Genomic DNA, 25,812 nt, shown 5'->3' on the forward strand with positions numbered 1-25,812 from the left:
CTGAAAGCGATCCCCAAAGTTTTAGACACTTTGTCCAAGACCTGTTTTAAAAGCCTCCCATGTCATCACAGTTCGCCTTTATCTGAAAACTTCGAGAGTTGAGTGTTCCAAATCGACCGAAATCAGGAAAAAGACCACGCGGTTGTTGCATTAAACTAACACATCTTCCTTTTATGTCTCTTCGAATCCTTGCATCCTTGTTAACAAGCATCCCCCCCCCCCCAAACAACAACGACAACCTGCCTTTTTGTGTGCGTGTGCGTACTAGATGGATCTGATCAGCCAAGCCCTTGGCTCTCGTTTTTAACGACCAAGTCTATAATTTCTTGCCGGCATTTTATTAAACCGCAGATGTTAGCCCTTTTCTACGTGTTCGGGCTGCTAATGCCCGAGCACTTAACACCACAACAAAAAAATGTTCCTCGTCACTGGAGCCTTTCCCAGGACCGGCTCGCGGCTGTTTGCCTTTGGTCCCAAGGCACGCTAAACAACGTGGGGAGGTAAGGAGGGGCGGGGGAGCCAGAGCGGGCGTCGGTGGTGGTGGGAGGACACTTTGGGAGGGCGGGGGAGGGAGCCCTGGCTCTCCGAACTCCCCTCCTGCCCACGTGATTTCCCAGGCGCCCCCTCCCCACAACCCTCATTTCCTAGGACTAGAGGGAGCCCGAGTCCCCTACCCGCTGTCCCCACCCACCCACAAGCATCGGAAATTTGGGCAAAGAATCGAGCTTGCTGAGCTCTCGGTCTCCAGCTTCACTCCCCACGGTCCCAATTATTTAATCACATAGGGGAGAATTGCAGAAGGTCTTGCCTGTTTTGTTTCAATAGCTTTGGAGTCTTCGCCTTCTTCTTACGTTCACAGTAGCGCGCGTTTCTTTGGAAAGGACCTGGATGCACGGATCGTTCTTTTCTGCCTACCAGGGGAGCGAATATTTCAAGAGACCACGAATGGTGGTTGGTGGTTTTTTTGTTTTTGTTTTAAATTTACTCATTTGTGGCTGCAATCCTGTACCCACTAATCTGGCGGTAAGCGCCATTGAGGCTCGTGCCGGGCGTGTATTGGACGTGTATTAAGAGAGCGAAGCTGGAGATCAGATCCCGGATACCAACCAGAACCAAAGCTTCCATAGAAGCAGAGAGGAAACTATTCTAATTCTTTCAAAACACGCCAAAAGCATCCCTCCACACACACCTGAAATAAAAAAGTTTCTTTTCAGGAAATGATAATGCGATCTGTTACAAATCAAATGTTTATGCTCTGCAAAGCTTGGGAAAAACTCCCCCCCCCCCCGCACCACACACACAAGTGCTCGGCTAGCGCAGGTGAAGCACGGCTCATTTGAACTGCACCAGCGACATCTAGTGGCCGAAAAGCTTTCCGTCAGCTTGACGCTCTTCGGTATAACGAAGCCAAGAAAAACTGAGCAAGGGCTTCGATCCTATGCACGCTTACTTGAGAGTAGCCCCATTAGACTTAGTGTGACTTTCTTCTGAGTAGAGCCTGGAGAGTTGCTCCCTCAGCATCTCTCTCTCTCGCTCTCTTTCTCAGTCCAAAATGATTTCATAAAACAGGCCCAAAGGTTTGGGAAAAGACACTGAGGCTATTCTAAATTATTGCCTAATAGGGTTTTCTTGGATGTGTGTGTGTTTCTGTTGATGAGAAGACATCACACATCTGAAGGCAGCTCTGTATAGGGAAGGCTTTTTGTTTTTTTAATGTTTAATGTTCTTTTATGTTTTTATATTTGCTGGAAGCCGCTCAGAGTGGCTGGGGCAACCCAGCCAGATGGACGGGGTACAATTATTATTATTATTATTATTATTATTGCCATTTTTAAAAAGAGGGAGGGTTATTTTTGCCCCTCACACAGCTCTCTAAAGGGGGCACAGCCGCCCCCGTCCCAAGCTCAACACACAGGACCAACCAGAAGTTTCAAGGCAATTTTCAGGAGGAGGTGCGAGGACGCAGCTGTCTGCAAACTTTGTCTTTGGGTTCCTCCGCGCTGCAACGGCGGCCTATCACTTTGCCGGACATTTTTCTTTCTGGCTTGTCCGAAGTGGCGGCTTATCGATTGGGTGGGCTGAGAGGCGAGTGGGCCTCTGCTTTTCCATCGCCGAGCTCCTTGTTTCGATGTCGTTTCCTAGATGGTTAGAAAATTGGCAGGGGGCTTCTGGCCCTGGAGACCTCGCGGCTCCCGGCTCTGGCTCTCCCGCCCCCCTCCCTCCTTTTCCAGAAAGAAAAGAGGACCGTCCAAGTTTTCTCCCTCGCAAGAGCAGAAAGGAAAGCTTCTCACTGTCCCAATGTCACTTGCTCTAGAGTAGCGCCACTGGCTCGACTAGGGACGGGAGAGACTGTGAACTGCAACCTGAATGGGATGTCAAGTCAAGATCAACCCACCAACCGCGTGGGATCATCCCAGACGCACCACCTGAGATTCATCGAGGACAAAGTTCATATCCATTGAAGGCAATGCCCGCCCCCCGCCCGTTCGGATATTAGGTGCACATATTAGGGAAATCCGGCATGTTTTCCCACAGGCTGCCCTCCAACACCCCGAGGTGGGCTCATTCACACATGCATATTCATCATGGGAGCAAGGACCCCGTCTCGAACTGCGTGTGTGGCCCAGGAACCTGCCACAAATCTCACTCCCGCAGAAAGGAACCTTTCTGTCACCTCAGAGACCCGAGGTTTTTCCCAAGTCATCAGGAACTGGCGCATTTTCATGCCAACCCGCGTCGTCCTTTGATCACATTCGGCACGTGAAGACTGGCGGCTGAACGTGTGAATGGGCTTTCTTTGAAAAGGATTGCCTTTGTGGTGATGGCTGTGCGTGCGTGCCTGCGTCGGAAGGAAGGCATGAAAATCTGAACGCAGATGATGGGCAAGCACTAGTTCCCTTGATGCTGTTGACCCCAAGGTTCTCTATGTGGAATTATGCTCACAATTAAGGAGAACTCGCCTGCAAGGAGCTTTGTCCAGGCTGAGGCCGAGGGGAAATATTTACCGGTACTTATTTATTCCATTTATCGCCCATCTTTTCTCCAAGGCGCGCAAGGTGGGTTATATAGCTCTCCTCTCCCCCCGTGAAACGCACTCCCACCAGATGTCAAGGAGATAAACAACCACACAACTTTTAGAAGACATCTGAAGGCAGTCCTGTATCGGGAAGTTTTTCTTTAATGTTTGAAGTTTTATTATTTTTTTATATGTGTCGGAAATCGCCGACACAAGCCAGCCAGATGGGTGGGGTATAAATAATAAAATTATATTATTATATCCTCACAACAAACCTGTGAGATAGGTTAGGCTGAGAGTAAGTGGCGGGCCCAAGGTCACCCAATGACTTTAATGGCTGAGATGGGATTTGAACTCCAGTTCCTCAGGTGCCCAACACTCTAACCTCTAGACCACACTGCATACTCGCTCGCATATTCTTCTTAACTCAGGGGTAGACAAGGTGATGTTCTCCAGACGTTGGACCATCCACAGTTCCCATCAGCCCCAAGAAGCATGGCTGATGGCAGTGATAGTGGTACTTGAGGGCACCGTATTGGCACCCCTGCCTTAACATAACCACCTGAAGAGGGCGTCTCTCTCTCTCTCTCTCTCTCTCTCTCTCTGTGTGTGTGTGTGTGTGAGAGAGAGAGAGAGAGAGAGACTCCTGGCCCCAAAGCTGAGCAATCAAGGGGTGCGGTTACTTTAGGGCAAAATCCAGGGCAATATTGCTTAGCCTCCCAGAGAAATGTAAACCAAGCCTATCTTCTAAAGATGTTCAATTTCCCCCACAGAACTAGGTTTCCTGTCCTCTGTCGCATCAGCGCCCCCTAAAGGGCCCCCTCCCCACTAAAAAGTTATAGGGACAAAGGACTGCCGCGTAACCAAACGGAACTTCATTGGTCCGGAGGGTCGACAAAGCCCGGACTTGAGCTTCGTGGTGAGAATAACAGCGACGCTCTTGGAATTCTCCTCTGGCCCTGGGTGGTTAACCCGATGGGGTGGAATGCGACTTTTAGTTTAGCTATAGTTTATTTTCTTCATACAGTGGTACCTCAGGTTACATACGCTTCAGGTTACAGACTCTGCTAACCCAGAAATAGTGCTTCAGGTTAAGTACTTTGCTTCAGGATGAGAAGAGAAATCGTCCTCTGGCGGCGCGGCAGCAGCAGGAGGCCCCATTAGCTAAAGTGGTGCTTCAGGTTAAGAACAGTTTCAGGTTAAGTACGGACCTCCGGAACGAATTAAGTACTTAACTTGAGGTACCACTGTATTTAGGCGTTTGACTTGCCCCGATTTCCCCCGTAGCGAAATACAACGTAAACTGATAATATACCAATTGCAATAATTGAACAGCAGCAGAAGACGATGATGTAATACACATCTGTTGGGGTCCAGGACTAACACGCTAAACATTGGTTTGTAAAGCGCTGTATGGAAGGCCCGGCAGGAACTTCCGGAGACCAAAGCCAGCACAGAGGATCGGAGCACGAAGGTCAGATTGGCGGTGATGGCATGGGCGCAGCCAAGGCGGGGAGGGGCAACTGCACCCCATCAATAAAAATCAATAAAAATATGTAGCAAACTGAGGTTCTGCCCCCCTAACAAAAGGCCTGCCCCCCAAAAAAATCCTGGCTACGCCCATGGGTGGTGGTAGTACAAGTATTTGGCGAGACGCCTTCCTCTCAGTTTACTCTGATTGCTTCTTATCTGCAAGGAGCAAGAGACAGTTTTTCTAATTCAAATTAGAATAAGAGGGCAAAGGAAGGAAAATGATAGGTAAGGTTAAGGTACGCGGCTGCAACGTTTGGTCGATTTAGTTTAGTCCAGATTAATCGAAAGCTACTTTTGAAAATCTCAGGTACTTATAAAAATGTGTAATTGGTAAGAGCACCTTCTATCTTAAACAGGGGGCATGTCTCTCCTAAGCCAATACCCGCTGCTCCACAAATCCACACCATCTAAAAACGAATAACATGTTTGTCTTTAGAACGATTGTTCGTTCCCTTATATCCGATTTAAATTGATTAACGAACTCATCGTTCGATTCAAAGTCGCAGGATAATTCCAATAAAATTTCCTTGGTCAGGCGCCAGTCCAACGAACGAGGAACCAGAGCAAAGGCAGCGAGTTAACTCTACTTCAGAGGCAATGCTAGGCGTGCCTAATCACAAGTGGCTTCAGTAAGACTTCATCCCAGTTAAATGTGGGTTGGATGGCAGCCTAAGGCTTTATTTACAATTGTGGCTGCCAAACCAGGTTCAATAATTGAGGTAATGGAAGAAAAAGGCCACCCTGGCAAGAGACATTTCCAAATCGAGGCACACAAAAGAGAGTAAGAGCCTATGGCGGGGGGCTGAAGGGGGTTATTTCTTTCATCTTAATAAATAAATAAATCGATAGTTGATATGCCGCCTTTCCTCCAGTCGAGTCGCAAGGCGGCTTACAACTGACTCCTTAAAAAAGCATGGAGAACAATAGCAAGCTAATTGAGAATCACAGGTAGAAACCAAGTAACAAGAAATAAAGCAGCAAAGTAAACCGCATAGGGCAAAACAAGGGGGAAAACCCAATAACTCTTCTGCAACAACTATCTCCCGTTTTGTTTTGTTTTTTGGTAAAGTTTTCAGCGAAAGTTTCAAGGCTGTGAAATGTGGGTGCACAGAGTTGTGGCGAGAATTAAATGATATGAGGAGGAGCGCGAAACCCCTTGTAGATCTAAAACTGTCAGAAGGATGGCTAACCATCATTTCCCTGAGACCAAAAGACCTAAAGACGTGGTCTTTTGTCTTTTCTAAAATGAAAGCTGATGTGTTTGTCTCTCCAGCCCCCGGAGTCGAAATGTACCTCCAAAGGAGAACACCTCCTATCTTCAGTCCTGATCACCCACTCACTTCATCGGAACACGGTGGAAATGAAGCTACTGTGGTGAATCAGCCTAGGCGCGTCCATTTTCAACAACTTTCGTATGTGTCTCGTGTGTGCCTTGCTAGTGCTGGAATGCATTGGCTGGAAAAGTAACAGGCTAGGATCAGTAGTCCGAGGCTTAATTTTAATTTTGAAACGGAAGAGGCTAGAGCGTGCCTAAATGTAGTGCATTTGGGGAAGGGCTCAGTGGAAGAAAGGCGTTTTGCATTGTATCACGAAGGCAGAAGTTTGCAGAAGAGCCCAGGTTCCCCCCCGCCTCCCGGGAAAACCAGTGAGGAAATTCCATCCCATTCCTGTGCACATCCCAGTTCTCATCCGTGGAGCGGGGTTGGCTTCTGGTGGAGCCTAGAAACAGAACAACTTGTTCTCTTTTCGTTCCAAGATGCATTTAGAAAGTCTCGGAGCTCAGCCAATGCTCACATTCTCCTTTTAGTTAAGGCGGTGAGTTTACATTTGGCTAGCTCAAAGCAGCTGCACGGTTAGGCCGGTCAACTTAAACACTTCCTAGAGAAAGACACTCCCACCCGCTTCGTTGGTCTCGCTTTAATGCAAAGCAAAATACAGCTCTCCCAGGCTGACGGACCGATCTACCAACTTTGCTTTGTGGGGAGGGGGAGTAAATTGCTGGGCGGAGGCTCTCTCATGAGCCCAGTTCCCAACATGTGCTCTAAAACAGAAGGGCCTATGGAAGTGTTGCCTTTCTGCCCTCGAAAGTTGGGCTTCACCCCAAAATGGAGACGCGGACTCTCCCCAAACCCAAGATGAAAATTCAGGGTGCGCGCGGGCGTCCCAACATCACTGACAGTGTAAACGCTTGTTCTGTAAGGGCAACCCGTTGACTCTGACAGTGTAAACGCCTCGGTCAGGATCCCCCACTCCGAATCCGGCTCCTGTTTGTTTGTGCCTTGCAGCAAACACAGCCACCACTTCCCCCTCCCCAATATTGCCTCCCCCCTCTCTGGAGGGAACCCTTAATTAAAGGGGTGGCGTATCTTCTCCCGCTCCCCTTTCCCTCCCGTCGCTCGTCGGTGTGTGTAGTCGGGGGGCGGCAGGAGAGCGAGCTGTAGAGAGAGAGAGAGAGAAGTTGGCGAGCTGCGACGGGCGCGTCGACGGCAAACCAGAGCCGAGCGCGGAGCCCGAGAGCGAGAGCAGCGCCTCCTCCTCCTCCTCCCGCTTCCCGGCTGGGCAATTGACAGAGCTCATTATCATGCTGCGCTCACTCGTTGCCTGTCTAGGGCCGGAGGGAGGGAGAGCGAAACGCGCGCGCACACAAAAGCTGGTGTGTGTGTGGAGAGAAGGCAGCGAGCCCCAGACAAAGCCCGTGCAGCTGTATTTGAGCTGGGCCAGCGCTGGCAGACGTGCTGCCGTCTCGCAGGAGGCTCCTGATGGACGCTTGCCTAACGAGGCTTCGCTAAAACGCCGGTGCGACGGGTGGGACAAGAGACGCAGAGCAAAAACATTCCCTCATATCCGAAGCCCAGAAGAGATGCGCCGCGGCAGAGCGAAGGAAGGGTTGGCTGGTGGCCCGGCAGCGCCGTCCAAGTGTCCCTCTAGAAGGGCGGAGGGGATCCGCTGATCTTGGGGGTCTCATTTCCAGGATCCACCGCCTATTTCATCTTTTGCAAGCAGAGGTGGTGGTAGGACATATAGGAGCCAAGTCCTAGGTTCCGAGGAGTCTTCGCTTCCCCAATAAAATATTTGAAGGGGTGTCCCCCAAGTTGATGGGCATTGCCATTCAAATGGTGTGTGTGTGCACCTCCTCATGCGGTCAATTATGCGGGGCGGGGCTTACCTGGCCCGTGCCTCCCCATCTTTTATTCAAGTTGGCACCCCTGGGTGGGATGTTCCTTGGTTCAGTCGCACGAGCGACTTGCTAGGGAACTTCCTCAGAATCAGAGAGGAAATTCAGGGAGTGGCACAGGCCAGGCTATGGTGGCTACTACTAGCCACGGTGGCCAGGCTTTGCCTCCACAGCTGGTGGCAGCGACGCTTCTGAATCCCAGTTGCTGGAAGCCGCGAGAGGGCGAGAGGTCCAGAATCCTGCTTGCGGGTTTCCTACAGGCAGCTGATTGGCCATGGTGAGGACACAGGGTGCTGGCTGGGCCGCTTGCCTGATCCAGCGGCCTCTTTTGACGTTCTTATGAGAAGTTCGAGACCCGCACATGCAGGAAGCCTTTGATTCTCAAGTGGTGCCGTCGGGGGAGGGCTTTCGGCCAGGCCCGATTCACGTGGCAGAATGAGCAGGAGAGTCCCCAAACCACACTTGGAAGTCAGTGAAGTAATACACATTACCATGTAAAGAGCGGCCCCCTCCCCTCCACTTTAAGACCATTAAGTCTGGAGTCTAACATTACCAAACTGTGATGACTGCACACAATCGCGCGCGTAGGGCAGCTCCCTCTCGCCGCTCTCATAGACACACCAGCCATTATCCCCGAGGGATGGCTGCCAAACGCAGAGACTGTCATCAGCTGGTATGCCAAGCATCTTTCAGCAGCCCACCTTTTGTGTGTGTTTGGCAAACTTCAGAATATTTCCCAAGCCCTGGAGGCTTGAGAGGGGTCCGGTTTGCCCCTTCTCCGCCTTTCCCCTCCCCCTTCATGGCGTGAAAGTGGACAGCAGTCAGTTCTGTTTATGCCGACGGAACAAGCAAAGCCCTGGGCTGGGTTTCACCGAAGACCGGCCTTTGTCCCAGCAGCGCGCAATTTCCCTTGGATGCGAGAAGCGCCGGGAGGAGTGTATCAGAACCGTCCAGTTTCTAATCAGGAATCAGATGGGAGGCCAAAGCTTGTTCAATGGGGATTAGATCACAGTGTTTTTTTTCTGTTAAAAAAGAGAGAGAAAGAGAGAAAAAGAAAAAGAGAGAAAGCGCATTATGCTGATTGGAGCAATCCAAAGAGCCCAATTGCTTAGAGGTCTGCTGAATAAGGGTTTCGCCGACAGGAAGTCTGCCCCATGGACTCATAAAACAAATACAGCACACTTAATCCCGTCGCCCAATTCCACCATTTAAAATAACCAGGGTCGTGTGTGGGTAGACACCCGCAGGACCTTCACTAGCCGGAGCCCGCCTGTGTTAAAGACGAGGGTTCAAGGGAGTTTACTCCCAAGTAAGCGAGCACTAGGACGCAGCCTTAGCTTTCCGATTTCTCTTTCCAACTGCTCTGAGCAGTTTATGTGCCCTGATCCATAGGTGTGCCTTCAGAAACCCGATCCTGATCTTCAGAAGAGCTGGTCAGACCATGCTAGGTAGCGCATTGAGAGCTGCCGACCAAGCGCACATTCCGACGTGCATAGGAATGGGAGGACAAGCAATAGCTCTGATATTAGAAGCGACACGTGTGCGTTGCCGCGGAAGTAAGGGAGGCGCACCAGGGGCGTAATAAGATATATGGACACAGAAATGGCGGTTGCAATTGTGTGACTCGCCCCTAGGAATTGTTTGTAGATGCTCTGCCTCTTTCTAGACGCGTCTTCCATTCTTTCCGGCCTTCCGATTAAATTTCTGGATTTACTGGGGAAGGTCGGCAGCTTCGTGGTGGAGCACCAAGTGCCAGGTTCGACCCCCAGCATCCTGTCTGAAACCCTGGAGAGAAGACGCTGCAAGTCCGTGTAGACAATACTGAGATGGACGGAGCAAGAGGTCCTCCGAGTTGGTCGGATTTGCTTGGCCACGCACTAAGTAAGGCACAAGCATGTTTTTGCAAAAGCCCATTCCGCACTAAGAGAGAGGGGAAGGTTTAAGTCACAAGGAGACCATCCACGGGACGGTAATATTGTTTCTTCTCCCTTCATCACAAACCGGGTTGGGAATAATTTAATTCCCAGTCCGTGATATAGATTGCTAGAGGAACGCTAGAGGAACGCTACATATGTCCGTTTAAAATTCGATAAATCAGTGGATAAAGGAAAGTACGTTTTCATGCAGCCCATAGTTATACTGTGGAACTCCCGTCCACAGGAGACAGTGATGGCCCCCAACCAAGATGGCTTTAAAAGAAGATTAGTCAGATTCACCACCGGAGGGGAGAGAGTTCTTGTGCTCGGGTCCTGCTTGTGGATTTCCCAGAGGCATCTGGTTGGCCATTGTGGGAACAGGGCGCTGGAGAAGATGGGCCTGACCCAACAAGCTCTTCTTATGTTCTAAGTCTAGTGGCAACTCACTCCCAGGTAAGTGGGTATAGGATTGCAAACTGAATCTTCACCCGGTGAGCTTCTATCTCCCCACCATCACCATCTCCATCCTCCATTTGGCTGCTGCCAAGGAAAGTTCCTCGCCATCACCAGCCACTTGGCACCGCTTGGTTTCTGACTCAGAGAAGTCCTCGGGGCTCTCATCCCTAACTAGAATTCACCCCCCCCATTTCTGCTAATCTCAGACGCCTCTGGGCCGGTGGAAGTTACACAGTGGCGAGGCAAAGGTAATGTATCTGCTTGGATTCTCCCCCTTCGCATTTATGAGGGTTTCTGAGTTGCCTCTGTAAAAGAGATTCCCCAAAGAATATAGCGCTCTCTCTCTGTATATAAACTGGGGATAGCACAATGCATTTTGGGGTTGGCCCGAAGGTGTGAGAAATGCTCTTTTATCCAGTAAAGAGGCTCCCATCAATGGGGGCGACTGAGCTGGCGGCTGTGGACAACATTATTATTTTTTTTGGGGGGGGGCGTTCGTCCCTTCATCCCTCAACCCGCCCCACTACGCGAGTGAGCCCTGACTCAGATTTTACCTTCCTAGTTCGTATCTTCATTTGATCTTCATTTAAAAAAAAATGTGTCCTGCGTTTCCAGAGGCGCTTGCCTCTCCCCCCCCCCAGTTGCAAACAATGAGGTCCCCCCCCTAATTAACTCCCCCCCCCAAACCCGGAATCCCAAAGCAGGGGGCTTGAATAGCCATTCTCAGCGGTTCCTTTGGACTTAGGGTATTCTCCGGAGACTATCAATTTTCCAATCAGATTTGACGTCGGCCCATTTCCCCAGCCCAAATCCCTCGGGGAGAAGCACAAAGGAGCCATTATGCCCTGCCACTTACCAGTGCCTCTTTCCAAACTCACTCGCTTTCATTCCTTCGGTTTTAGGACTTTTGTCGCTGCTGCTCTTGGTTCCAATTCCAAAAGAGCCTGGATCGACTGGGAAACCGGCGTTGCCCTTAATGACAAGGAGGAACTCGCTCAATGAGTGGATCAGGAACAATATTTGGAGGCCGGCGCCTTAATAATAGTGATTTGCTTAGTCAAAGCATGGTCCTCTCTTTTATTTTTACACATGGGTGGGGGGGTTGGATTGCTTCCTCGCTTCAATCCTTGCTACTATTTTTCCCTTAAAAAGAGAGAGACAGAAAGCTTGGGGAACTAACTCAAGAGCGAAAACAACCCCTCCCACAAGAATACATCCTTAAAATGGAAGCTGTCTTTGCCCAGCTCTTCTGTTTTATTTTTTAATGGGGGGGGGGGAGTTGATCTGAAATCAAAGAAAAAAGATTCATTGTCTTTTCCTTAGGAACATTTAGTCTGGGGAGAGAGGGGGTGTTATACAGATGATGGATCTGCTGCAGGGAGCCATTTACAACTAAATGGACCCTCCATGTTCTGAAGCAGTCTACCTCTGTGCTGGAAATGAGCAACAGAGAAGGGCTGTTGCCTTTATCTCCCCTTACAAGCTTCTCAAAAAGCACCTGATGGCCCACAGTCAGAAAAAGAATACTGGGCTAGATGGCTCCGTGGTCTGATCTCTTAAGTCCCTATGGTCTTAAATAACCTCCAAGTTCAGAATCTGTAATTCTGTTGGAGGTAAATAATGGGACAGAGCTGTGGTTTCCCAGATGTGCTGCTTGCCTTCTTCTCAAAGCATCTCACTGGCCACTTGTGAACACAGAACCCTGGCATAGTTCAGGGGTGCAGAACCTCCAACCCCGGGGTCCACAAAGATCCCAGTTTGGCCTGTGAGGTCAAACTATGGTTTTCCATAGGCTATGGCTATCCCTAAACCATAGTTACCTGCCCCACACCTGACATCATAAGGAGAGCCTGTGGGATCAGGAGAATGGCCCATCTAGTCCCAGATCCTGTTCTCAGTGGCAAGCCAGATGCCTGTGAACAATTGTGAGCATAACAGCATTCTCCAACCATGGAGGCAGAGCACAGCAATCATGGCTAGAAGCCATTGAATGTCTTCTCCTCCACAATTTTGCCTAATCCTCTTTTAAAACCACCCAAGCTGATGCCCATCACTGCCTTGTGTAATATGTGATGTCAGGAGTAGGGCAGGTAGCAATTGGGGGGGGGTCATCTATGTGCATGTTGAGATCAGAGCACTTGCAAACACACCTAGCCATTTCCAGAAGGGGATAATGTCTTTATCAGAGGTGTGGTGACAGACCTTGGCACCCTATGCGATGCCAAAATTAGGTGCCCCCACCTCTCGCCTTCCATTTTACCTCATAGTTGTGGCACCCCCTATGGTGCCCCTGAGGGTCCATGCTGTGCTGGGCCCGGGGATTAACCCAAGCAATATGGTCCAGGTCCGGTCCCGAATCCAAGGATTCCGCGAGGAGTCAGTCCAACAGGGCCAAGGCAGGAAACCAGGCTAGGTCAGGCACAGGGTAACAGGCAGGTTCCAGCAAGCAGCAATGTTGCTCCCACAACCTGGGGCGGGGCCTGACAGCCTTGTCTTGCCTGTAAGCGAGCACTCCTCCTGCGAGTACTCAGGTCTCTCCTTCTCTCAGACCCGAGTCTCTGCAGCTCGGGAGATGTTGGTGGGTTATTAGACCCAGAGGCCGCCTCAGCCTCTCCTGACCCAACTGGTAGTGGAGCAGCTGTACCTGATTGCCCAGCAGAGGGCAATGAGGTAATCCCCACATCTGGAGCCAGGGCAGGCTCAGGCATCTGACTCGGCCCAGCTGGTGCTTGTTGCAGGGGAACCTGTGCAGACTGGGACTCTTCAGAATCAGGTCCCAGACTCAGTTCAGATGCCTCCTGAGGCAGAGGATCCAGTGCGGACTGAGACTCCTCCGGTTCCGAGTCTGAGCCCGAGTCCCAGGCCATCACACGTGCCCACTGTGACTAAACAGGTCGTGCTCCCCTGAGAGATGGGGAACCGCAAGCTTGGATGCCAACAAAGGCCTTTGAGGTTTCTACATCCAGAGGAGAGGTATAGCATGGGGGAGGGCTAGGGGGACCATTGCCCTGGGCACAGTTTTGGGGGGAGGCATCCAGCTGGAGGGCGCTTGAGAAGGACACAGCAGCCCAGGCACCCTGAGAGCCCAGCGCTGCCCCCACAAGGCAGGGATTGCTTTGCCGCAGAGAACGCGCTACTACTGTTATATCCAGCCTTAGGGACTCTGTTGAGGTCACACTCTCTATCCAAGCCACACCTCTCAGTGGCTCCTGAAGTGCTGTTTCCTGGCTGGGTTGTGACCCTGACTTCTGATAATGTCTCTTGCTTATGTGGATGGAGAGATGTGTAGGGCGTTGGTGTGTGTGTGTAAAAACCTCTGATTTCTGCATGGGTGGAATGTAGCCTACCTAGGAAAGGTAAGAGTAACATCCATTGCTCCACCCTTTTGCCTCTGGTCGTCCCCACCATTGGCATGCAGCCTTCAGATGTTTGCCCACAAGGGGATGCAGCTCTTGGGCTAGAAAAGATTCCCCATCCCAGCATATATGATGGAAGCATGGCCAGAGGCACCCCTAATGTATGGCCAGGTAAGGTGGCTGCTGCTGCTCTAAATGGCACTCAGCATCCACTACCTGAGCCTGAGGGAGCCATTAAGGGCAGCAAAGGGCCTGATAGATAATCTGAGCCATGCAGGCCACCTTGCCCCCTTGACTGAGGGGGCTCGGGGCTGCGTGATGTCAGTGTGACCCATGGTGTGTGTGCATGCATGACGTGTTGTGTGGGTAGCCCGTGGCATGTGTGCATGGCTGCTGAATAAGTCAGGGGGTGGCCTTCTGATTTGGGATTTTTTTGGGAGGTGTTGGCCCCCAAGGCACCCATGATCTGAGCTGTGCATCATAATATTCTCCTGCAATAATAGTAGTAGCAGTAATACTATATTTCTTGTACTCCGCATCTGACTGTTGCCTCAGCCACTCTGGGTGGCTTCCAGCAAAGAATAAAGGGACAAAACAAAACATTAAACATTAAAAGCTTCTTGAAACAGGGCTGCCTTCAGATGTCTATGAAAGGTCATATTATTAAATAATAATACAAACTCTGTTGGAATGAGGGGGAGCTGTGAAGAGAAATTCCCATTTATTTCAAAAGCTCCCCAGTAGATTATGCCCTGTGTTAATTTAGTGTAAAGGTGAGGTGCTCTTCAGATTTTCTGCACTTTTAATTGTTTATTTATTTATTATTCGTTTCACGTAATTTATGCACAGCTTGAATGTAAAAAACCTTAAAGAGGTTTGCAAAAAAGGGATAAAGTTATAAAATTATCACAAAGAAAAATTAACAATAATTTAAAACTTTCAAAAAGTTAAAACAACAATAGACTAAAAACAGATCAAAACTCGAACCAACTTTCTAAATAGCTGGGTAAAGGTAAAGGTAAAGATACTCCTGACCATTAGGTCCAGTCGCAGACGACTCTGGGGTTGTGCACTCATCTCACTCTATGGGCTGAGGGAGCCGGCGTTTGTCTGCAGACAGCTTCTGGGTCATGTGGCCAGCATGACAAAGCCGCTTCTGGCAAACCAGAGCAGCGCACAGAAATGCCGTTTATCTTCCCACCGGAGCAGTACCTATTTATCTACTCGCACTTTGAGGTGCTTTCGAACTGCTAGGTTGGCAGGAGCTGGGACCTCACCCCATCGCGGGGATTCGAACTGCTGACCTTCCGATCGGCAAGCCCTAGGCTCTGTGGTTTAGACCACAGCGCCACCCGTGTCCCTTAAATACCTGGGTAGGTTTGCCTAAACCCAAAATGTTCTTAGCAGGTGCTGAAAAGAGTACAGTCAAGGCACTTGCCTGATATCAATAGGCAGGGAGTTTCAAAGTGTGGGTGCTGCCACACTAAAAGAGCGATTTCTTACAAATGTGGAATGGGTATTATGCAGCATTTGAAACAGTGCTAATTCCGTTGACGATGAATCGCTTCTCCTAAAACATCTGAATGCAATATAGCAATGAAATAATCACTCATAAACCATATTTAAAGACAATTTCAATGCAGCCTGGGAGAGAAACAACAACTCTACTTAAAAGGCTTGTTGAGGAAGGAAGCTCCTCAATAGGTGCTGAAAAGAAAATGGAGATGGTAGCTCTCACCACACTGGTCCATGTGCCCAGCCACCAAATTGTCTTAGATCAGGGTGGTCCAACACAAGGCTCGATAGCCGAATGTGGCCCTCGAGGACTTTTTTTTTGGTGGCCCTTGGCAACTTCTGGTGTCTTGAGTCACTGAGGTGCCGCCAGGTGCTTTCATTTGGAGTCCCTTTTACAGATTCCACTTCACCTTGGACAACCCCTGAATCCCTCAGAAGCAGCTTGGGATTTGCGGTTCATCAGAATCCCTGACACACTCCTAATGGAGAGTTCTGCACTCCCTTCTGCTTGCCCCTCTTTCCAATCCCTTATTGTCATTGGTAGGAATGTGTCCAAAAGAATCATAGAATTGTAGAGTTGGAAGGGACCCTGAGGATCATCAAAACCCTCTGCAATGCAGGAATATGCAGCGGCCCCATACAGGGATTGAACCTGCATAGCCTTGGCATCATTAGTACCATGCTCTAACCAACTGAGCTACCTTCCTTGCACTCATGGAGCTGATTTCAGGAGAATGTGAAGGGACTGCTGCTTCCCTGAAAATGTTGCCTGGGCCACTCAGTATCATGGATGGTTTTGTCTCCACCACAGTGTTTTCCTCAAGTAAGGGGCATAATTTTACTTTCCCCCATTAGGAATCAATGGCCGTCGTTCACTTATAAGGGAGAAAATAAAACTGTGAGCCACTTCACCACTAGGTGGGACTAAAACTGCCCCGATGTCCATGTTATCATTGGAAAAAGATTAGGTTTTGCTCCCTCTTAACTTCAATTCCTATCACCAGCCTATTTGCTTTGTCCTGCAGAACCTAACAGAAGCCTCTGAGAACCAAGCTGATCCCTATCTCTGTAGATCTACCCAGGACTCTGTTTCCTGGGACATTCTAGAGCAAGGGTGGTTAACCTGTGCCCATCCAAATGTTGGTGGACTATCATTCCCTTCAACCCTGACTATTGGCCATTCTGGCTGAGGTTAATGGGAGATAGAGTTCAACAGTATCTTGAGGGCTACTTGTGTTCTAGTGTGTGGTGATGGAATTAGAGTGTGTTGGAATGCTGGGGACTGATTTTTGCATGTAAATATTTTCATTTAACACCCCTAGGCTTTGCAACACAAACTGTTTGAAAAGCAGACAGAGGTTTGGTCAATGTATGCTGGTACTGCTGGCCAGTTGTCTTTGAGATATTATGTTCAGTTATAAGAAACAACATGGTTTTCTCCATTTCCATTTTTAAAAATTCTATACGGCCTCACAACGCTATTCATTAGCATCCTGATTTCCTATAGTGAGTACAGCATTAGCAAAATGCAGTATCTGGGACTCAGAATTCAGTTCCAATCCATGCTTGATTATTTACATTTCAAGATTTGTTTTTCCATCACAAACAAGGGTCAATCAACATTTCCAAATAACTCATAATGCTAACCATTTTCATTCAAACTTATCCGTCTAACATTTTTATGACTGTCCAAGAAAATATGCCCCAGATAATAGCAGGAATAAATTGTCCAAAGAACAGTAATTTCTTTAATCAAGGGAACATGATGATTAAATCAAAAGCTTTAGATAGGTCTTTGGATATCATCAATGCTCTTTTGTCTACTAATAATGACATATCGTTGGTGAATTTTAAAAAGGCATTTACTATGGTGCACAATGTCTAAATCTAGATTGGAGAAAGGTCAGAACTGTATTCGTTGTAATTAAATCCATTAACTGTAGCGCAGACAGATTTTTCAAGTGATTTGGATTAAAATATATTAGTGGAATGAGACAATACCTACACCAAAAGATACAATTTTCAGATACAAAAATATAAAGATTGTACAATTTTTTTACATATGTCCCCCCCACCCCGGATTCTGTTATCGTAAACAGAATCGAATGCTAACATTTAGTTTGAAAAGGGCATGGTGGAAATGGAACCATAGAGGGGGAGGAAAAGGGCTAATCAAATCTTTGCTCAACATGTATCACATTTTTGAGTACTTGTATTAAATGTCCTGTAGGACTGCAATGGACTGGGCTAGAGGTAGTTATGAAAGCTTCTCAAAGTACAAGAAAGACCTATAGCACCTTGACTTTTAAGAGAAACTTTTCAACTTCTGCGTCTTCATGTGATGTATGTTCCATAGTCATTCTCAAAGGAAGAAGCATTAGCTGCTGGTGGTGTTCTTTTTTGAAAATTTGAGATGGTACCTGCAGGAGAGGGCCTTGAGTGTGGTGGCACCTGCCCTTTGGATTTCCTCCTGCCACATATCAGACAGGCACCATCTGTATTGTGCTTTCAATGCCTGTTGAAGACTTTCCTTTCATAACAAGTCTTTTAAATAACTGGAGATATTCATCCCGATCTGTACTGGATTTGAATTCACTTTTAGTTTTTTATATACCGGTACATGGAATTGCTGTTAGTGTTGATGTTTTATACTGTGAAATCACTCTGAGATATTTTAGGGGAAGTGATTCATAAATGGAATCAAATAAGTAAATGTGGTGAAATTATTTGATGGATGTACCTTCACAATACAACCTCACAATGGGAGAATGGGACGCGGGTGGCGCTATGGGTAAAAGCCTCAGCGCCTAGGGCTTGCCGATCGAAAGGTCGGCGGTTCGAATCCCCGCGGCGGGGTGCGCTCCCGTTGCTCGGTCCCAGCGCCTGCCAACCTAGCAGTTCGAAAGCACCCCCGGGTGCAAGTAGATAAATAGGGACCGCTTACTGGCGGGAAGGTAAACGGCGTTTCTGTGTGCTGCGCTGGCTTGCCAGATGCGGCTTTGTCACGCTGGCCACGTGACCCGGAAGTGTCTCCGGACAGCGCTGGCCCCCGGCCTCTTGAGTGAGATGGGCGCACAACCCTAGAGTCTGTCAAGACTGGCCCGTACGGGCAGGGGTACCTTTACCTTACCTATGGGAGAATGACAGGGAAAAGTCACTGCATGTTGACTTTTTCTTGTAAGAAATGATTTGGCAAATTCCTTGGTGTGCTTCACTACCTAGTCATGATGGCTGTATTCTACCTCCATTGTCAAAGGCAATACAGTGGTACCTCTGGTTATGTACTTAATTCATTCCGGAGGTCTGTTCTTAACCTGAACCTGTTCTTAACCTGAAGCATCACTTTAGCTAATGGGGCCTCCCGCTGCTGCCACGCCGCCACCGCACGATTTCTGTTCTCATCCTGAAGCAAAGTTCTTAACCTGAGGTACTATTTTTGGGTTAGCGGAATCTGTAACCTGAAGCGTATGTAACCTGAAGTGTATGTAACCTGAGGTACCACTGTATCTCTTGCAGCGCCAGTAGCTGGGATTCCGAGTTGGGGAGAATGCTGCTGCTGCCATGTCCTATACATGGATATTAGACTAGAGGGCTTTTGGCCTGATCTTGCAGGCTCATCTTATATTCATGAGTTGAAACACAATGTGAAACATAGATTTATTATTTATTTGTATGCTGTCCTTCATCGTAGATCTCAGGACGGTTCATCGTATGGCTCTTTCCCCAACAGTACAGTGATTCTTTAGCTGCTGTATGAAGAAGCCCTCACACAAGTCTTCCCTTTAAGGCACTTTCTTTCTATTATTATTTATTATTGATTAAATTTCTATACTGCCTTTCATCCAAAGATTGCTGGGTGGCTTACAATATAAAAAACACAAAAATACATACCGTAATAACAAAGTAAAACAATAACCTCCCTTTTCTAGTCAGTGAAATTTTCTGTAATTTGCCAAGGCAGGCCCAAGAGCAGCAGTCAGTCAGGTCAGAAGAAAACTATGAACATTTGTAATTTATTTAGTACAGCCTTATACATCCTAAGGTTAGTACAGCCTTATACATCCTAAGGTTAAAGAAGGTTTGTGTTTGGTTTCTGTGAAAAGTGACAATGGTGCAAAGTGTGTAGGGAAGTGATGGCTGATTATTAAAGACTTAAGGGTTTTTTTTAAATGATGATTTGCCTTATTAGTGATCTTCATGGTGAAGTGGCCACTTCCAAGGCCCCAGCACCATTTTTGGAGGTGGCAGTGGCCTCAGTGCCATATTTTGTGGTGGCCGCTTCCCTCACCAGGCCACATCTTCGATAATGGACTAAGCAGGAAGCAGACACAACAGCAGGACCTGCCGCCTCTGGATCCTGATGGGATTCCACCTCCTGAGGAGCTTGCCTCAGTTTGCCTAAAGGTAAGGCCAGCCGTGCTGAGAGGCATAATACCTTTGACACTGGAGGTAGAACACAGCCATCATGGCTAGAGCTGCTAATAGCCTTGTCCTCCATGAATTGTCCTCTAATTCTCTTTTCAAGCCATTCCTGTTGGATCACTGCTTCCTGTGGCCCTTATGTCAATGCTGAGCTCACTAATAATACACATACTTCAAGGTGGCACCAATGACTGTGAAAGTTCTCACTCTGATATCAGCTCTGGAGTGGCTCATTTGCATGTGCTATTCAGCACTTGAAGTTGCATTCATGAAGTGATGAGCATGAGACAGATAAGGTATCACTTCCCTCTTGAAACGGGAAGTCACACCCTGTATGTATTTTCTTTTTTTCCTACCTGTGCTGCTTTCTCGAAGGCCCTGTGCTGGATTGAACCTCTGTGTTTCCAACAGCCATTATTACCAATACTCCAAGGGGAGCGGGGAATTATTTTAAAAGCCTTGTTCACTGTGTAGATATGGTTGTTAAGTTTCTATTGCAGGAATGAATAATTTCATGATCAGTGTATCAGGCCTCCCTAGTGATTTGCATGTATAATCAAATGAAAAGACCTCTGAAATATTGAAACTCTTTCGACAAGAAAAGTGAGTTTCAGATTAACAAGGTGGAAAATCCATTTATAGCCCACTCCAAGATCAGACTAAGATACATACATATTTGTTGGTATTATAGCAGTATAGGGTTGTTCATCTTACCTTAGATGTAATTATATAGAAACAGGGGCATTCAAAATACGTAAGTAGACAGCTGAAGGGTTTTTTTTTTTAACTCATGCAATGTATAATTAACAAACGTCTTTACATGTATTCACAAAAGAAAGCAATAAACCATTTGTAAATAATGGCAGACATGTATTCTTTACAACTAAATGCCAATAATCTGGAGGGCTTTTCTTCTCAAGTCAGTTACAAAAGTACTTTTTTTGACATGTTATGTAGAAACGGGTATCATTAGCGGCAGTACATTTCAATTTTCTAGCAACAGAATTATATTAATATACAGGCAGAACCAAAGACTTCTTCTATAGAAAGTTGGAGGACATGTAAATTAAAGTGCAGCATGATTTGCATAAAACATCAAGGCCCCAATTCAGAGATCCACTTTCAGAGCAGCGAATCAGCCCATCTCTAGACCTCTGCCTTAAAAAACCAGGCAGTTACAATCTGTTAGCTTTAATCAGCTGTTCTATTTAGAAGGGGATAAATTAAACCTCTCCATCTCTTAAAAAGGTCATTCTTTCACCCTGGTTTCCAGATGTGGGGTCCAACCAGAAGATCCGTGACACATGTGAACAGAGAAAGCTGTTTTATGATGCAGGGGTTAAAACAATAGTGAAGTATTCTCAGCAGGTTTGGTTAACAAGAAGGCTATTTTGGGCCAATTGGTCTTCCTGAATGTTCTTTGAAGACAGAACATTGGAGTAATCTGACTTGGAAGCAACCAGGGCATGATTAACTGTGGTAGTATGCATTAGCTGTGTTATGAGTCATGACGGCCATGCTTTTCCCAGGGCAAGTGACAGGCTATTTTGCTTCCTAGGCAAGGCTTGCACCCCCTTCCTTAAATTGCCAACTTCAATTTTCAAAAGCAGAAGTCTCGTAGAAAAAATATATAAAAAGCTTATCTTAAATTGCAAGAGTAAGTAATACAACTATCTTTGATTCTTTTTCGAATACAAAAGAAAATGTTTCAGTACACAAATCATTTTAAATAATCTTGTGAATTGCGATGTTAAAATTTAAGACTCTTAAAAACGTTAGTTTTAGGCACATCAGAATCTCACTTTGTGTGCCTTTTGCTCTGCAAATTTTGTCACCAATTCCTTCAGGTCAGTTGCTGATCCTTAGGCATGTTCAATGGATATAATTGCCAAGTCACTTTTGCAACATTGTTGAGTGTATGTATGTTTTTATAAGTTTGAGCTTTGAGAAACTGTTGTTTGCTACTTGCCACTGCCACTGGAAGTGTGAGGGGTACACACACACACACACACACACACACACACAACCTTCAATCAACTCTGCAGACTATTTCATATATACATAAAAACAACTCTAATGTATAAATTACTTCAAAAAGAATGAGTCTTCAAAATATAAATTAAAGTAAAATATTTTCAGAAATGTATATGATTTAACAAAAACTGCGCCGTCAAAGGTCAGTAGTGCATCCCTCTGAGGTCTGTGCCCAGGAAGTCTGCCTAGCTGGCTTTTCCTCCATGGCTATAGACTGTAGGCTTCTGAATATGAGTTGCTGGAAACCACAGGTGGGGAGAGTGCTCCAGTCTTGCTTGCAGACATGTGGTTGGCCATCGTGAGAATACGGTGCTGCGCTAGATGGGCCATGGCCTGATGCAGAAGGCTATACTTATGTTCTCATGGAATAGCAATCTTAGGTAGCTCAGTTATGTGGCAAAGTACCATACCAGATTCTGCCACCGGTATGAAGAGACAACTGCACCCTTTTGCCTTGTGCTGGTTCTAATGCTTTGTGCTGCTTTCATTAATATTATAGTTTAATTAATGTATGAGTCACCTTAACCTACAATAACAATAGACTAAAAGCAAATGCAATTCATTCCTCAAGCGCAAGCCCAATTAGCATCAAATTAAACCAACTCTGCTAAATGATGTTGAAAGCAAGGAATGATGCAAGGTGTTAAAATTGTTCAAGGGCATAAGAGGAAAGAAAGGTCTTCGGCTGATGCAGGAAGATGTTGCAGTAGGCACGGGTGAGCCTCTTTCAGGAGAGCATTCCGTAAGCAGCAACCACAACTGAAAAGGTCCTCTCTCATTGCCATCCATCATACCTCAGAAGCTCATGCCGGGTCCTACAAGTCATGACCTGTGAATACACCAGCTCTTTGAATCAGGCCACTAGGTGGGCATCGACCCACAAGACAATGTATAATATGAGCGTTGGACTGAGAAGACTTGCAATATATTTGTGTTTGTTAAATGTCCCAAATCCACCTTTTAAATGTAGATATCAACTGGCAGAGAGTAGTCAGAAATGAGCTCTGATTATTATTCATGCCAATACTGCAGTGACTGACATTACTGTAATGACTCAGACAAACCATAAGGTGTCTGACTGATGATGAGAGCTTCAAAATTATGTGGCGTGGCTGCATGAGGACTGTCGTTACTGTCCAATATTGTCTTTCTCTTAGATCTTCAGTTGCTTATAGAACTCATTCACACCAAGAATTGCCTGAGAAATGTCATTACCTGGTTGTTGGGGAAGCCTTTGCCCACTTTTGACAGGCCTTTTAGTGAAAGTTTCAATGCAGCAAAAGTCTTAAGAGAGTTCCTCTTGTCGGAGGGGGCGAATAGGTCTCCGAGGCACTTCTTGAAATACAATTTATCACTGTAGTTGAAGTGAACAGAATTCTTCCAAGCCAGTTGTAGAAAATGACCTTTCTTGTATGGCTGATAATAATTTTATGATAATGAGGCTAGAGAACCATTCCCTGTGCTGGTAATTTTATTCCTAATTGAATAGCTATATTTGATATAGGGCAGTTTAACATATTCTGAAACAGCAGAAATATGATGTGCAAGGGAAACGATGGCATTATAGTATTTGGAATAAAACGAGGATGCACAGATGCACTTCCATTGTGATGCACAAAGGGAATTAAACCTGTTTCTTGCATATGAATTTATTTTTTCAAGTAGGGATAGGTTGAAGCTTCTGGCTGCTGTGGACAAGAGACCGGCAGTAGGCTACACACACACTCGTGCGCGCGCACACACACACTTTGAGCTGGGCTCTTAGATGTTAAATCCCTGCACGGGGTGCATCTTGGCTTTAGTGCACATGTGTCTAAATTCCTTCATTGCTGCCCTAGACTTAGACCTTTTAGGGTGTTAAAGGGCAAAAGCACTATGAACTACTACGTCCAGAAACCAATTGATAGCCTCTGCTGCTGGAAGGGAACAATTAGGATGGTTTGACCTCAGAGACTTAGGGAATCCAATGATGTTTGTGACTACACTTAGGGAATTTCCAACTGAAGGTGATAACTGGGAAAGACTTGGAAGAGACTGGGCATGTAGCAGGTCAAGGCCAGTGGGCAGTGTCAGCATCATAGTGGTCGACAGGGATTAAGTCTCTTTTGCAAAGGACCTGGTGAGGCAATTATCTATGTTGAATCCTGCCTGTTAGAGTTGCCTGAGGCAGTCTCAAATACAGCATTGAGGTTTCTGAATCTATTAGTATTGGTGGAATTCAGTATTCTGATGCTTCTTCTTGGTAGCCAGTGGGCTGTCTCGTATATGCCTGACACATGAAACACATGATGCACTGGATTTGGTGATTGTGAGGCTTTACCAACCCCCACAACCTACCCTAAGGGTCCAAGGTGCCTTGATCAGTCCAGTGTCCTTTTCCTCCTTCAGAAACACTTGGTGAGCCTCCCACTCCATTTTGCTCAAGGCTCTTCTCATCTGTAGACAGTCATCCTTATTAAAAGCTTGGGGTTTCAAAGCACATATGGAGCTCTGCACAATACAGGTCTTCCCTATTCACTTCATTGCTGGGGACAAACCTCAAAAACTGATTGCATGTATGGAGCTTTATCTCCTAATGAAATGAATGGGGAAGGCTCTGCTAACTCAGAAAATCACTGTGCGCCTCAGAGCTCATGTCCATGGACAGCAGCTGTTGGATTGACTATTTTGCCTGGTAAAAAGACTCATTATAAATCTCCAGTATGTTTTCCCTTGATAAGAAAATTCCTTCAAACTCCAAAGTTTGACTATTTAATACTTGTATCTAGGCACATTCACTGTTAGATAATTCCCACCACATCTTTTTGTATTTTCTGAGTCGAACTGAATGTGCTTCTCTGAGGATAATAAATCTTTGGAAGCTTATTTTGAAGCTCCTTCCCCTTTGCTTCTTATGATTGCCTCATATTGCCTCATGATCTGATAAACTTTCTTAATCAGATTACACGACCCACTGATTCTGAATATTACCTGATTCACTTCTCTAAATAAGGGGACACAATGCTGTGCTTCACAATCTAATCTGGGAAAGAAGAGCTAGACTGACAGTAAATGAACCAATCTACACTTCTTGCTGAGGGAATTCCACTAATCTGCCAGTAATCTTATCCCCACTTGTCCCGCCACCCGGGCCTCACTATAAAAGAGTGAGAGAAAGCTGTCTTATTTAAGAAATTCTGAGCTACGGATAATTCTACCAAGCAGAATAACGTTCAGTAGTTCTACCCTAAAATGCTATGCATTTTAAAAAAGGGATGTTTTTAACTCTACACCAGCAGGACCTGCATAGAAACTCTTTAGAGAGCCTAACTGATGCCTGGGGGGAGTGTCAAGAAGGGAGACTCCCCATAGGCCAAACCTGGCCTACTTATTTATTTGTACCTTATTCTCCCTTCATCATAAGGTTCCAGAGACAATTATAGCTATATAATCACACAGTTAAAACAAGTAAAGGATAAAGAAAAGAAAAAAAGCTTATGGTTGGCATTTGTCTGTCTTGACAAATAATGGAGTGCGTCTCTGGGGGGTGAAATCAAACTGTCGGAGAATCACAGCGCCTGCTGTGGCCGCAGAGACCGGCAACTTGTACCTGCTGCCTCCTGTATTGTTTTTGCTGTCTTAGCAGCACTGAAGTGACACCTACAGAGCACAAACCAGGGCTGCCCAGACGATAAGATCCCCCTCTCAACCTCACTCATGTGGTCCAAAGGAAAGCAGAGCAATACATTTGGCACCAGCTTGGCTGCAGGAATTGCTGGGAGGAGGCATGCAAGACACCATCCAACCATCTTAGGGACTCCACTCTGGATTTGTGTAGGGTTTACCTGTTAGCCTTTTCTTCTCCCAAAAATGTCCCACAAGGCAGCTGGTACATAATTTTCCTTGGGGTTTCCTCCCAAAGCATTTACGGTATCTCAAATGAGTATAGCTGCAAGTAACCGCCTTCTTGACCTTTGGACTCACTATTGGCTTTGTCCTCTCAAACCACCAGATCCTGTCTTCACATGCAGGGGCAGTGCCCAACTCACCAAGAGTTTGATTCCCATCAGCTGCCCTTAACTGGTTTAGCCAGTCAGTTGAAGCCATTTCCTAGCGTCTGGCTACTGTTACCTGCTGGCAGCTTCTAGGAGCTACAGGTGAAATCTGAGTGCAGGGTGGGAACCAAAGGTGGGCAAACTACCCCAGAAAGAGCATGACGTGTCCCCCACCGGGGTACTACCCCTCCCCTAATACCCCATACACCTCCTGTAAGCTAATATACAGTTATAAAAACAAATTGCAACAAAAGCAGAACAATATAAATAAAAAATAAGTGGGTCCCGCAAAATTACCTTAACTGTCACAGCCAGGGTCTCCTGCATACATCAGGGAAGCAGTGTTGTGCAGTGG

At 46.8% G+C, this 25,812-nt stretch overlaps 1 long non-coding RNA gene across 2 annotated transcripts in view; it reads left to right on the forward strand.

The window, feature by feature from the left end:
- LOC308462552 overlaps nucleotides 1–25,812 on the forward strand; it is a 149,286-nt gene that overhangs the window by 8,801 nt on the left and 114,673 nt on the right. The window contains exon 2 of one of the 2 annotated variants that reach the window (XR_013979204.1): nucleotides 5,823–5,937. This is a non-coding gene — a long non-coding RNA (uncharacterized lncRNA). Of the gene's footprint in view, nucleotides 1–5,822; nucleotides 5,942–25,812 lie in introns of both variants that reach the window. The other variant, XR_013979205.1, reaches the window with a different exon arrangement.

Source organism: Podarcis pityusensis (assembly GCF_964106645.2).
Source record: "Podarcis pityusensis genome assembly, chromosome: 1".
Classification (NCBI taxonomy): Eukaryota; Metazoa; Chordata; class Lepidosauria; order Squamata; family Lacertidae; genus Podarcis; species Podarcis pityusensis.